The sequence below is a fragment of the Pinus tabuliformis genome, chromosome 1_2 (genome assembly GCF_031772625.1).
Source record: "Pinus tabuliformis cultivar Carrire ecotype Pingquan chromosome 1_2, CPIR1, whole genome shotgun sequence".
Classification (NCBI taxonomy): domain Eukaryota; kingdom Viridiplantae; phylum Streptophyta; class Pinopsida; order Pinales; family Pinaceae; genus Pinus; species Pinus tabuliformis.
The window spans coordinates 1,084,977,408-1,084,992,027 of NC_142298.1; positions in this window are offsets into that span (position 1 = coordinate 1,084,977,408).

Here is a 14,620-nt window from a genome sequence, read left to right on the forward strand (position 1 = left end):
GGTAGCCTTTGTTGGAGTTGACATTCAACGCAGGTAGACCATGGAACAGTTGACATTCAACGCAGGTAGACCATGGAACAGTTGACATTCAGCGCAGATGCTCAATGGAGCAGTTGACATGATCCAGAATTGACTTGTTTTTGAGTGTTTTTCAGGGGAGAACTGATTTGAATTGCTGTGGTTTTCTGACCTTGTTCCTCTAGGGGTAGGAACAACATGTTTAGGGACTTTGGATCCCTTAGATTATTGACATTTCATGCTTCATGCTGTAAGGCACAAAAATGTCTATAACACAGTATTGTTGGAGTGGGAGATGTCCAGATCAAGATGAAAGATGGACAAGATATATTGTTGAAATAGGTCAGGCATGTACCAGAAAGTCCACTACAGGTTATTTGTATACATTTGCAGGTGCAGCAGTATCTTGGGTGTCAAGGCTACAAACAATAGTAGCCCTCTCTACAACAGAGGCAGAGTACATAGCTGCAACAGAAGCTTGTAAAGAGAAAAATGGCACACAGCTGTGTGCCATTTTTGTAGGAGAGACTAAAATCAGTTTTGCAGTGATCTATTTAATTGGTAGGTTCTTATCTCGTTTGTAACAATTCTTTAGTGTAAACTTATAATTTTAGGTGAAGAAATTATTTTTTCATTTTGATAATAGAATAGCATTATTAAGGCATTCTGCTTGTGGGAGGTGAATGTGTAGATATTTTAACACGAGGGAAGTAACGAGTAGCATCCTTGTAGAGCTCGCTTAAAATAGTGAGACACAATAAGATCATATATATGTTTTGTTGGCTTATTTTGAGGCCATGGACAAACAGGTTTAGTTTTGTGAAATTGTAGTGTTTTTTATGGTTCAATTTTTTGTTTCTGAAAAATCCATTGATATCTTGTTTATGTAATCAAGATTATATTGATTTTACTTGGAAGAATGGTGACCTCTTTGGGGATATGCGTATATAATTTGGTAGATGTTGAGACTGTAAAGTTGTTTCAATTCAATTTACTCCTATTTTGGTTGAAATTTACTGTACAAATGACATGGCATTGTTGGTGATCAATTCAAAGTGTTTCTGCTTTACGGTATGTTGAAGATTAGTGAATTAAACGACAGAATGTTAAAGTGATAGTGAATTAAACAACAAAATTTTCGAGTGATAGTGAATTAAACAACAAAATTTCAGAGTGATTCTTTTAGTCCTTGGAGTGATTCTTCTAAGAGATTATATTTAATTTTTAGTTTTTATTTAATGTGCAATCTTTCTTGGAATCTATATTAATTTACCTAACTTTATTACCTTTGTTTTGATTTGGAAAAATAAATTTATTTTCATGTTTTAAATGTGTAAAGCATCAGATTTTTCAATTAACAAAAAATTTATGAATTGACAAAAAAAAATAGTGAAGATGCCATTTATATTTTACTAATTGCAAACAAAATAAATCATTTTAAAATTTATTTTTTGATTAACCTGTAATTTACCATCAAATATTTGGGAACTCACTTTGGTGGATGTCCTAATGTTGAGATATTTATCTTCCAAGTTTAAATGCTGAGTACATCCAACATTTTAGATAAATCTGTGATTCCGCTTTGTGTCTGTTTTAAATCGAATAATGTATTTATCTTCCAACCTCCAATATTTCAGATAAATCTGTGATTCTGCTTTGTGTCTGTGTTTTTTTGTTTTTTTTGGTTTTTTTTAATCTTTTGCCAACTCCTCATATAAAGTCCAAATATATCTGAATAGTTTGATATGATAGATACTCTCGAACATGTACAAAACTGTAGAGGAAACAAAAGTAATGCTGATATGTCTGTAAGCCAATATTCCACCAAAACTAGTGAAGAAAAAGAAGTATATGAGCTGCCAAATAGCTATAAACCGGAAGGGAAGACAATGCCTGAACTAGATAGATAATCTAGATAAGTCAAAGCCCCATTACGGGGCATCCTCTGCCACTTGAGAGAAGATATACAAAATATGCAAAAAAGTGCAAGATCAAACAATAGCCTGAAAACATACCTGGGAAATTTGAAATGAAAAATGTAAGATTTATGTGCCGGGAAGAGAAAAATCCTGAATCGAATAAGTTTCAGCTTCTATTTTTATATCCATTTTCCATTTGCCCATTTGTGATAGGAGTCCTCTCTTTGATAAGACATCAGCTTGGGTATTTTGTGCTCTGTTGACATGCTGAATAGAATAATCATTCCTCCTCCCCCAGAGTGTGTCAATTATGTTCATCCAACCAGATAGATGCTGATTTTTAATATGACTCTTTGCTGTGACATGATTTATTATGATTTTGGAGTCACCGAAGATCTGTAGGGACTGTATATTTAGGAATATGCTGAAAAAAAGAAGTCCTGATAGCGCCATTGCCTCTGCTTTGTTATTAGTTCATTTTCCCCCATTCCAGTAGATTTCAAACTGCTGATCATCATCCATGACAATGAGGACCCCACAAGCACATATACCATTTTGTGCTGCCCCATCAAAATAAGCTCTTGGGAAAACCATGAGATCTGTCGTTTGCTCTTTTGATTTTTCCTTATTGTTTCGAGAAGAATTGTAAGGAATAGAGTAATAAAGAGAGATAATGTTTTCAAAAACTACCCCAAAACCTTCCTTTCTGTTTTGAAACAAAATATTATTCCTCCATTTCCATATAGATGAGAGAACTAATTAGGGAATTGGTCTCCAGGATTCTTTCTGGATACTCCACCAATCAAGTGCTTCTTTTAGTGAAGATTGTAAAGAAAAATTAAAACCAAAATAAGAAGCAAGGTTTCTTCAAAGCTGCTGGGAGATAGAACATTGTAGAAACATGTGGAAGTTATTTTCTTCCACTGTTTTGCAAATTAAACATATTCCATGTCCTGACCAATTTCTCTTCTGCAAATTTTCCCACGTCAGATTTTTGTTATGAAAAACTAACCATGAGAATATGATGATTTTATGAGGACAACCAGTTTTCCATAATGATAAAGGAAAGATGTTAAGAGATTGAGAAATGTTAATACTGATAAGATTTGAGTAGATATCTTTTACACTAACTGTGTCCTTTCCACTGATCCCCTTCCAGATAAGGACATCATCATCCTCGGTGCGACAAAAGCCTTTGTTCCTTAAACACCATTGAATCTGAGTCCACTGTTGTGCTAAAGATCCTATCAAGCCCATAGACGAAGCATTTTTCCAGATGGGGAAAGGGCCCTGCCAGTCAGCAATGACCTGATTCCAGGTAAAATACCCTTTTCTATGAAAGAACTCCATTAGCTGATGAGATATATTAATGTCGTCCCCCCCACCCAAAATAGGATCAAGACCAATAAAAATCTTTTTACCTGTTTGAAGACTCCAGACAAGATTTTTGAGGAAAATAGGTTCAATTTTACGGAAGCTCATCCATATGGCTGAGCCCAGTGAAGACCCTATCTTCCCCTTCCTGTACCAATATGAGATATCTCTGCTAGCCATATATTTCTTCTTGATAGTTATGCTCCATGAGCTATCCCCAAAAACTCCCCTCCATAGAGACTTACATAGCAAGGCCTTTCCAAAAGTCCGGAGATCCAATATTCCCCATCCGCCTTGCTTCTTTGGAAGGGTGAGGTCAGATAATTTTGACAGATGATATTTGCTTTTCTCCTTATTACCTCCCCAAATAAAATTTGCAGTCATTTTATTTAGCAGATGAATGATACTCGCTGGAATGTAATAAAGATGAGCCCAATACACTGCTAATTGGGCCAGTACTGATTGAGCTAAAACCGCTCTACCTGCCATTGAGAGACACTTATATTCCCATCCAGATATCCTTTTGAAATATCGATCCGAAATCCATAGCCAGTCAGATTTAGTATAGCCCTTTGATTTTAGATGAAACCCCAAGTATTTCATACCATCCTTTATGGGCCTTGCTTCAATCCCAAACAGTTGAACCAGATGCTCTATAATTTCCATATTAACTTCCCCATGATAAAAGGAGGATTTTGAATCATTTATGAGAAGACCTGTAGCTCTTTGGAACTTATCCAAAATATCATGTAAACATTTCCAAGTAAGTCGACAGAGCATTCCAAAGATCAAGATATCGTCCACAAATAAGTTGTGAGAGATGAAATTACCCCTGTTAATCTTCAAAGGCCGACATCTTTTTTCCATGACCGCTCTATTGATATGGAGGCTTAAGGAGTCCATAGCTAAAATAAACAAGAGGGGATAGCGAACACCCCTGTCTCAAACCTCTAGCAGCCGAGAAAAAGGTGGAAGGCATACCATTTATGATGATTGCATAATTAACTTTTTCAACGCAGGCCATTATCCAATTTGCACACTGAGAATTTAAGCCAATTTTTATAAGAAGACATCTTATAAATCCCCAGTCAAGGCAGTCATAAGCCTTCTTAAGGTCAATCTTCAGTATGGCCGCTTCACTTTTTTTTGTATGCATAGAGAACAGGCTTTCCTGAGTGTTTGCTACCGCGTCCAAGATATTCCTTCCCTGGAGAAACCTGTGTTGATCCTGAGTCAAGAACCTGGATAAAGTACCCCGAATTCTACCCGCTATAATTTTTGATATAATTTTATAAGAGATATTACAGAGGGAGATAGGTCTAAAATCCAGGAAAGAGGATGCTTCCGATTTTTTTGGAATGAGAGCTATGTAAGTAGATGAGATGAGCTGATGAATTTTTCCTGAGATTCTTGACTCCTCTACCATCCCCAATAATTCATTCTTTATCAGGTCAAAGAAATGAATGAAAAACTCAATCGTCCATCCATCAGGGCCCAGACTCTTGTCTTTTTTAAAAGACTTCATTACCATCAGGAGTTCCTCCTCAGAGACAGGTTTGAAGAGGCAATCATTTTGTTCCTCGTCAAACATTTGTGGGTATAAATCAATTCCCCAGAGGATATCCTCAATCCCACAGTCCCCAGATCTTTTGTATGATTTTTCAAAATATTTTACTGCCTCTTTTGTGATGTCTTCCTATGTGAAGAAAATTACCCTCCTCATCATTTATCCCCCAAATAGTATTTCTTTCTCTCCTGGAGTTTGCAAATCTATGAAAAAATTTGGTGTTTCTATCACCCTCTTTTAGCCAAATTGCACGACTTTTCAGTCTCCAGGAAGCTTCTTCAATGTCCAGAAGATTCTGTTTTTTCTTTTCCAGCTCCTTTATACGATAGCGCAATTCTAATGAAATGGAGTTTTCTGACAATCTTCCAGCCGTCCTATCCAACTCCTTTTGAATGACATGAAGGGAATTCCTATTCAAGAGTCTTTTCCTGTATTGCCAATCCTTTACACTCTTCCTGAGGGCTTTACACAAATATGCAATTCCTAAATTTTTATTATTGCAATATAATTATAAAAATTATAGGTGCTAGCTGACTATCGTCTCATGGTTTTGTAAATTTACTATTTTGTAAGTATAATAGATTATACACGTGGAGATAATGGATAAATTTTTTAAATATGTGAGTTACTTGCGAGTTACTAATCCAGAAGTTTATAATTTTTCAATAGGTATGAGTTGTAGTTGAGTAAAAAAAATTATAATCAATTATTGTGTCTATAAAATCAATATATCCATTTGCTATATAATTATGAATGAGACATATTGTGATATATTTGAGAGTGAGTAGACATGAGCTTCATCTAATTAAAAAAGTTCCGGGTTATTGTGTTTAGTTGTTTAAATTGATATCAAAGCAGAGAAAACACTTCCTAATCAGAGCCGTGCACAAAAATATACATTTATGTGAAAATATTATGGACTATTTCAAATTTTTCAGATATTTTTCAAATCAACCAATATGAAAAATTGATTGTAATTACAATCTCGTATAGAGTTTTTACACCAAATATTATTGATTATTTAAAAAAATTTCAAAACATTTAATGGTGTAACAGACTTACTATAAAAGAATGGCAAGACACATCAGAGATATGTCTCTTCTTTTACCATAGGCATATTGACCCAAGGGTTAAACTTCTGGCTAAAATATATCTAAGTTTCTGATAATTTTTATACGGTGAATCAGAATTAAACTCTCGAGGATATATTTTTAAAGGCTTGGGCCAGAGCACTCTGCATGTCTAAGCTTTGCTCCTGGTGGCTTCCCAGCTTTCTGTTGTCCTTGTTGCCTAGATGTTCGGAGAAAATAATTCCAATTACGTGTTCTTGTTTGCTACGTGTTATAATTGTAAATCTAGGTTTCATAATTAGTTTTAGTTCAGTTTTGGTTAGTTGAGTTCAATTTGTGATATCTTTTATGTAACTCTATTTAATTGTCATTGAGTAATGAGAATAGTGATTTTGCTTCCTTTCTATTTTGAATTTTTTTTTTTTTTGTCTTTTATTCCTGCAATTTTTAATATAATATTAAAACTCAGCCTGGATAAGACCTTTTGAGAGCAATATTTGAAAAGATTAAATTGCATAAAAGAAAAGGTCGTGGCGAAGAATTAAAAACCCAACTGCAGGCAACACAATGAAAGCCAAGAAGCTAGAACGAGATGAATTGTTTACTTAACTAAAAAAACTAAAATATTTTTATTTTTATTTTTGGCCCATTGGGGCTAGAGTAAAGTTTATCGAGTTGCATTATTGACCCACCCTGCTACCTTAACAAATCACGTTACCCTTAATTTTTAACAAATCATGTTACCTGTAATTTTGGCTCCCTTCACTAGGGGAGCGTTAGGCACGTTTTTTTTTTTTTAAATGTTCAAAAAGTCCAACTTTGGTTCAAAGACAGTCTGCTCTGAAAAGTCATGGCTTCCTATCTCGTTTACGAGTCTTGGAAGTTAGTTCCACCCACCACCGTTTCAGCGTTCTTAATTCTGGGCGAGATTTCTAATTTATTTTAAAAAGAATAGGAGTTATGTTAATTAAAAAAAAGGGGATTATGTGAGTTTTCAGAGGGGTTTAGTTGATTTTCAAAAGGCCTTGTTTAAAAAAAATGCCATAGCTCATATTCGAAGGTTCTTTTTAGAAAGCACGGTGATTTTTTTTTAAAGAGGGTGTTATTCAAATCAATTGTGAGCATTGCAATATAAAAATAATAATAATAAAAAAGTTCGTAAAAGATTTTGTGAAAGTGTTGTTCTCTTAGAGAATTTGTAGATTTGTCTATTTTGTAGAAGTTAAGTAGCAAGAAAAGCCATCACAAAGACCCAACTGCAAGCATGTGTTATGTTTACAGGTTTATTTTCTTGTTGAGCCATAGTCAACCAACACTTATCAAATAGCAAAAGTTAAGAAATTGAGAAAGTCAAAGAAACAACAAGAGTTGTTTCAGATCTATTTGAAGGAGTTGGAGGACAAAAGGCAAAAGAAATTATTCGCATTAAAATTCTTAAATGACAACATTCTTCCCTTGATTACAGATGCAAAGACAAAATTCATTGTTGATGGGTTTAATGCAATTGTGAACTTTCCAAATTGTGCCACTAACTGGCCCAAAGATTCAGTAAAAATGGAACCAAAGTCACCATAAGAAAGTGGTTCCATGTTTGGCTTGTGTGGATCATTCAATGGCATTGGAGCAAGGGGAATAATTTTGTACGAAGTGTCTTACTGAAACTAGATCAAATCAAAATTTTGGTCTCGAAGTATATCTTATTCCTCGATCATCATCCCTCCCAGCACAACATCATTGGATATGGGAGGTAACAGAGACTTGCTAAACCAATGTGTTAGAATTTGGTTAGGAATATTGGCACTTATAATCCTATGAAACTACTTCCACTCATGGTTGTAGTCAAAGATATGGGTGGTGGTGTTTTGACACAAGGATGTCATGATATCTATCCCTATATCATATCTAATTGGCAATTAAAAGTGCATTAAGAATGCCATGGCCAAGGACCAAAATTCATGAAAGGAAGCACCTTCTAACTTGACATACCATTTAGCAAAACTTATAATCCAAGTTCTTTTGAAAAGTCATAATTGAATACTATCATATATCAATGAATTAGGTGAGCACGAAAGATGGTATGCCATTAAGTGCGTCGACGGGCCTTCTCTAAGTTTATCGTTGAATTTTGATATATCAAAAGGTAGATTTATAGCAGTGGTTTTTCATTAAGGATTGTGAAGGATGGGGTCAATTTTCAATCATGAGAAATCTAACAAGCCTATTGTCACCAAGAAAGGAAACTATGTATTAGAAAACCTATTTTCGAAGAAGGAAGAAGTCAAATTTGTAGAAAATATAAGGAAAATCCATATGTAGGTACATGAGACACTATAGAAGTCATAAGAAAAATACAAGGCTGAGCATGATCAACACTGTTATCACTTTGTAGTTTTCTCCAGGCTGAAAGGAGAAAACTCAAAAGGTAACCACAAACCTCTTTGGGTTCAAAAATTGTTTTTTTTCAACCGAAGGGGGCTCCCTCACTTAAAAAATATAAAGTTTAAAGACTTTAAAGCACAAGTTTTTTCCAGAGACGAGGTCTGAAAAAGGAATTCTGAAGTATTTGGTTGAAGTATGAATGGTTGAAGATTATAATAGCACGTGATCAATTTGACTTTTTATTCACTTTACTTATGCAAGTAAAATCAACATCCTCGAAAAGGGCTTGGTAGGCATAACTTTGGACAAAATAGATCCTATGTAGTATAGAGGAGAAAACAAAAAACACTAATAGTTTCCTTGCATACAAAAATACTTCTCATACATAAGAAATAAGCTAAATAGAAGAAATAACATGCATAAGTACAAAATAATTCATTTGAAATTGAAATATGAATACCTCTATTTTAGAGTAGCTTAACTGAATTCCAAACCAGTTGAGATCACTATACCCATAAACAAGAATCTATGGAGAAGAATTAAAGAAGAATTAATTGAATAAATGAAAAATAGACAAAGATAGCTCCAAAATGTCATACCATAAGAATCCTTGCAGACAATAATCGATAACCCTCAAGTCATAAGCTTTCTATTCATAAAATGGATCACATTCACTCTCATAAACTCTAATAATCGATACAAACAATGTTGAACCAACAACAACCTTTTCAATCTATTTTCCCAATTTAAATAGACATACAATAACAAATCCAAAGTGTTTAGATGCATCGCATCAATGATCCAATAGAGGACCGAATCAAAGTAAAGAGGAAATCTTTTTGTTTTTTTTAAGTTTTTTTTCCTCTAATGATCAAAAATAAAAAAACACAAAGCATTCATATTTAAAAAAAAAACACTAAACCATTGTAAAAACAATCTTGTTTTCGAAGCATATCTTCATGGATCAAAAGCAACAAAAAGAATGACCATTGACTACTACGTGTGCAGTGACTGGGTAACAGTTGGGCAACCACTGTGTTGGCACTTTTTTTCTTTAAAAATTGACATGTGGGTGGAAACTAATGGTTTGAGTTGGCTACCACCTCTGCTACATGTTCACCCCTTTAAACTTTGACATCTGGCACCTTTGTTGCACCAGTGAACACCTCCCACGAACTAAAATTAAACTACGCGACATTGGGGACCTCAGAGATGCACTACACGACATTGGTAAACTCATAAAACACTGTGCGACACTAGTAAACTCGTAAAACACTGCACGACATTGATAACTCTATACGCAGAACTGCGCAAACACTAGTGGCCTCTGTGTGGCATTGTGTGGCGACTGTGTAGCGCCTACGCAACGGGACAATGTTTTGGGTATATCTCCCAAAAATTTATACTTGTGTAAAAATTGAAGGAGTTTATTGTAGATGAAACTTCTGTGAAGATAAACCTCTTTCAGTTTCTCCAAATTCTTCCCCAGCGTCTTAGAAAATTCTCTGCAAAACAATGACTTAAATAGGAAATTTACAAATTGCGAACAATGAGCTCTGAATATGCATTTGAAACCCTCGATCTATTACACTTGTGCAAAAACTGGAAGCTTTTATTGTTCATTGGTCCATGATTGAGAAAAACTTCTTTTAGTTTTTTGAAATTTGGGTCCATGCATTAGGAAACAGTGTTTCAAAATGATCGCTAAAATAGGGTATTTTGCGTAGCATGGTGCAGTAAATCTAAGTAGCCCTCCATGATCTATATGGTTGCACACCTTCTTTGGAAAAATGGATCAAAGGGGTACGATTTAAATGTCTATGTGATGTGTATAATGCTTTAAGTTCTCCTTTCCCTGTGTGCAGGGTTCCAAAATCACTGATCCTAGTTTGCGCAACGACCTTCTTCCACATGGATTATGAATTATAAATTATGAGGATGGATTATAAATTTTTTTGGGGGGGGGTATAATGGCATGATGATGAGGTGTGAATTTATGGATGAAATGATGATAAATGGTGCATGGAAGGAGTACATAAAGGTGAATGATAGATCGTGAATGATGGACATGTGAATGGTTACATGGGGATATAATAGACAACACTAACAGACCTATAAAACTTTAACAAATGAAACTTGATTGTTATGGTTTTAGCTTGTGATAAAGGGAAACCCCATGTAATGACCCCCTAGATTATGAAAATAGTGATCATAGGCTAAATTGACATACAAGCCCCCAAAATCCCGACTCAAAAACCATAATGAAAGCTTTCAAATTCAAACACCCCTTCCCATTAATGATAAAGAACTTGATGACCAAATGAAAAACCACTTTCATAATGACTTCCCAAGCAGTGGTTAATCAAACTCATAATAGTGAAAAAGTTTGTGAGTTTGACCCTTTGTATGACAACAAAACTATGAATTTTCGAAGACCTTCGACTAATAAATTAACCGACTCTAACAAACACAAATCAAATAAGTTGTTCAAGATGGGAGACATAGTATGGTTATAATTGAATAAGGAGAGACTATATGTTGCTGGTAAGAAAATCAAGACTTTGAGATATGGTCCCTTTGAGATATTGGGAAAGGTGGGGGATGATGTCTATAGACTTATTCTACCCCCATGCATGTGCATTTACTCAATTTTGATTGTGGAGAATTTGAAGCTCTATGAACCTCCCATGCTAGATTAGGAAGAGGAAAAAGTCCTACCTTGTGTAGAGGATTTGGCACCAGATGTTTAGGGAGAGTTGACAAAAGATATAGTTTTGTAGTAAAAGTCTAGAAATATGAGACAATGGTAGCATGACCTTTGGGAGACTAGGTTGAAAGGACAATTTTCAGACATAACTAAATGGTACACTTGAGAAAAGGTAGAGGAAAAATTTCCTTACCTCATTTAGTAGAAGCTTTTGTGGACTAAAATCTTTCCAAAATGGGGAGGTGTGGTCCAAATTATATCATTACATTGTTTGTGATCCATCTCATTGCTTTCAAAGTGGAAAAAATGGAGGAATCAACTCATAGGACCATTTTTACCCACAGGACCTAGTTTGGAAAAATGGGGTCTGAAACCTTATAGGAAAACTTTTAGGTGTGAAACAACATTCCTTTGGGGGTAAATATTTCCTACTTTAGTGCCACACTTTATTTTTCATATTCTACACACAAAGACCTTCCAACAGTGCAAAAATAACCTTAATTGGAGTATGTATGCAAACATTATGCCACTTAGAAGTTTACATTCCTGTGTTCACCACCATAAATCGAGAGGATTCCATGTCAACCCCTATTATTCATGGAAAAATGGCTAGCCACATGATTGTGATGTAGAATAATATAGAAGAGTCCATATTGTAACTATAGTTAAGAGTTGAGTGAGTCAAACTTAGTCACTAGTAGGCTATCATATTGTGTTATAAACAAACCACTAGGAGGAAAAGGGGTTCCATTCATTTCGAGAGTACTTTTTCCATAGACATGTAGAGTATCCAAGAGGGATAGGGAAAGAGAACACGGAGAGGATTTGCACATTGTAATACCTTGCAATCCACATGCCATACTTCTTTGTACCCACAACCATTTTCTATTAAGAGAAAGAGAGTAGTGCGGCCTCACCATTTAGATGGGTTTTCTCTTGAAAGGGTTTCCCAGGATATATCTTGTGTCAATTGTGTTTGTGATTTTTTATTTATTCGTTCTCTATTTTCAATAAAAAAATCTAAATTTCATGCAATCAACAATAATCTACAAATCCAAAAATCTAATGAGAAATTAACCCTAATAGTGTAGATTTCAAGTTTTTAAATATAAATTATCAAAACTATTATGACGAACTATCAAGTAGGATATCCATGATAATTTATGGATCGGTTTGGTAAGAATTATGCAAGCTATGTATAAAATTATGTGCATTCCCTGCATTGGTAGCGTTAATGATTTTAATATTAGTCGCATTCTCTTTACCGTAAAGTATATTTCATATATTATGGTAGCAAACACTGTGGGGTTTTGTTGTACAAGCCCTATTTTCAAATGTAGTGACTTCATGTTTAATTTTTTGATGTCTTTACCATTTATTGTAACCTTACCCACTATGAGATCATAAAATATTTCAACTAATGCGATCATTAAGCCTCTTCCTAAAACACTTTCCCCATCCAAGTCTTGGCTATGACAGACTTTAATTTTTAGGTTCAAACCTTTGAAAATAGTGATTTCAAGCCTTGATGTATAAGCAAATTCTATATGCTTTAATTCAATTTCAGCTTTGATTTTATGAGTAGTTTCTGCATCATCGTCAATATGGAGTACTATTAGAGTGAGTTTGTTATGAATTTACTCAATGTTACTCTAATACACAATGGTTTTTTTCTCTCTCTCTCTCATATATATATATATATATATATATATATATATATATATATATATATTTACTAAATTTTGGTGATAAATAGCAAAATGGATTTGATTAAAGAATTTTTTTACCACATTTAATACTTATAAGTATTTTCTTTCCGAGAATGTAATACTGAAGGAGGAAACCATAACATAATCGTATAACATAATGTTAAGAGATCGGTAATATTTATTTTTTATAAATTTACTCTTTTAATTTTTAAAAGCTTCAAATACCATGCATTAAATTTTGTTAATATTAGTGTATATCCTATGATCCAAAGAAATGCTAAAACTTATATTATCAAATGTATACTTTATCTTTAGATTAGATAGTATATATTATATTATTTAAATCCTAGCATAAACCATATTAATTTTTAGTCTTATTGATAACATTAACTAGTTTTTCTTTAATCGTCATCTTATATGTCCCATGAAATCTACTTAGTGATATCTTATATACACAAATTCTATGGCATATCCGGGTTGAGGACATTTGAGTTTGGAGTTATGGAGATTTTATTGTCAATTTTTCATGCAATTTCAACCTGAGATTTTTGTTCTATGGTCATTTTGTTTTTTTTCTTATGACAAATATGTGAATTTTTTTAACATAACTATATTATTGAAGGGTAAATTGTAATCAAACATTTATTGGTGAAGGGTTAATTTATTATCAAAACATTAGTTTTCAAGAGTAAAATTTTAAACATAACATTCCTTGACAAGAAGTATAAAGACCCAAAATATCTTATAGGTAAAGAAGAATCCAAATTCTAACCCTATCAGCTTAACAAAAGGGAAGATGGTCATTATACATGATTGCAATCAGGGTTCCCATCAAAAACTACTTCATTCCATAATTAAGTGAGGTTGAACCAAACCAAACCAACGCTTTACAAGATCAGTGCGTTAACAATGCAAGAATGAATTAACAAATCTCATTGATGATTCTCTCATGTTAAACCAAGCCTGTATCTTATTAGTCCCCACCCTTCGAGTTGCATAGACTATCGTAATCGATTTTAGACAATGTAGTAGTGGTGCACGAAAACCAAAACAGATTTCCAAATCTTAAACCAAATTTTCATAGAATTATATATTTATTTCTAATTTTTTTTACGAGTTTTCATGATCTTCATAAAAGTTAAAACTTGGGGTCTTATTTGGCATCTTCCCAAGGAATTAACCATATTAGATGGCAGGATATAGACTGGAATAGGCTTTTTCTTGGGAAAGCAATGCTAGGATTACCTAGCATTAGTTCAGTAACAATAATTGTTTAATTGACTCATTTTGATTTCCTTTCGTGATATTTGAGACATCTGGCTCAGTGACCTATGACATTTGGGCTTTGCCTGGCGAGCACATAGGGCCTCTTCCCATTCATTTACTATGGGTGATCTTATCTCCCTTCCAACCTTGGCCTCTGCACCTTTTCCTTTGAGGGATCAAGGCAAGCCATTCAACTTGAAACTCAATTTGCAATGGCATATGCAACTCAATCTGCAATAGGGTTAGGGTCAGTCGTTGGTGCTAGTTGTTCTAGGGAAATTCTCGTTGTTGCACGATGCAACTTTATCTATTTGAAGAAAGACTTTTTTCGTTTTACCTACGAGGATAAATGCAAGGACTAGGAAATAATAACTTAATGTAGCACGTACGTTGGAATTCAATTCAACAAGACTCAAAATGAATATTGTTGTTTATTAGCTTATAAGTGGATTCTTAAGAAATGACTTGAGAAACTGTGGATCCTTAAGAAATAGCTTGACCAATATTCTTTTCTATACTTCCAGGCATTGAAATTTCTCTTTCTTTTACTTCTATGAAAAATATGCAAAATGCCTTTTCCTTGCAAATTATGCAGTAAGTAGTAGATTGAT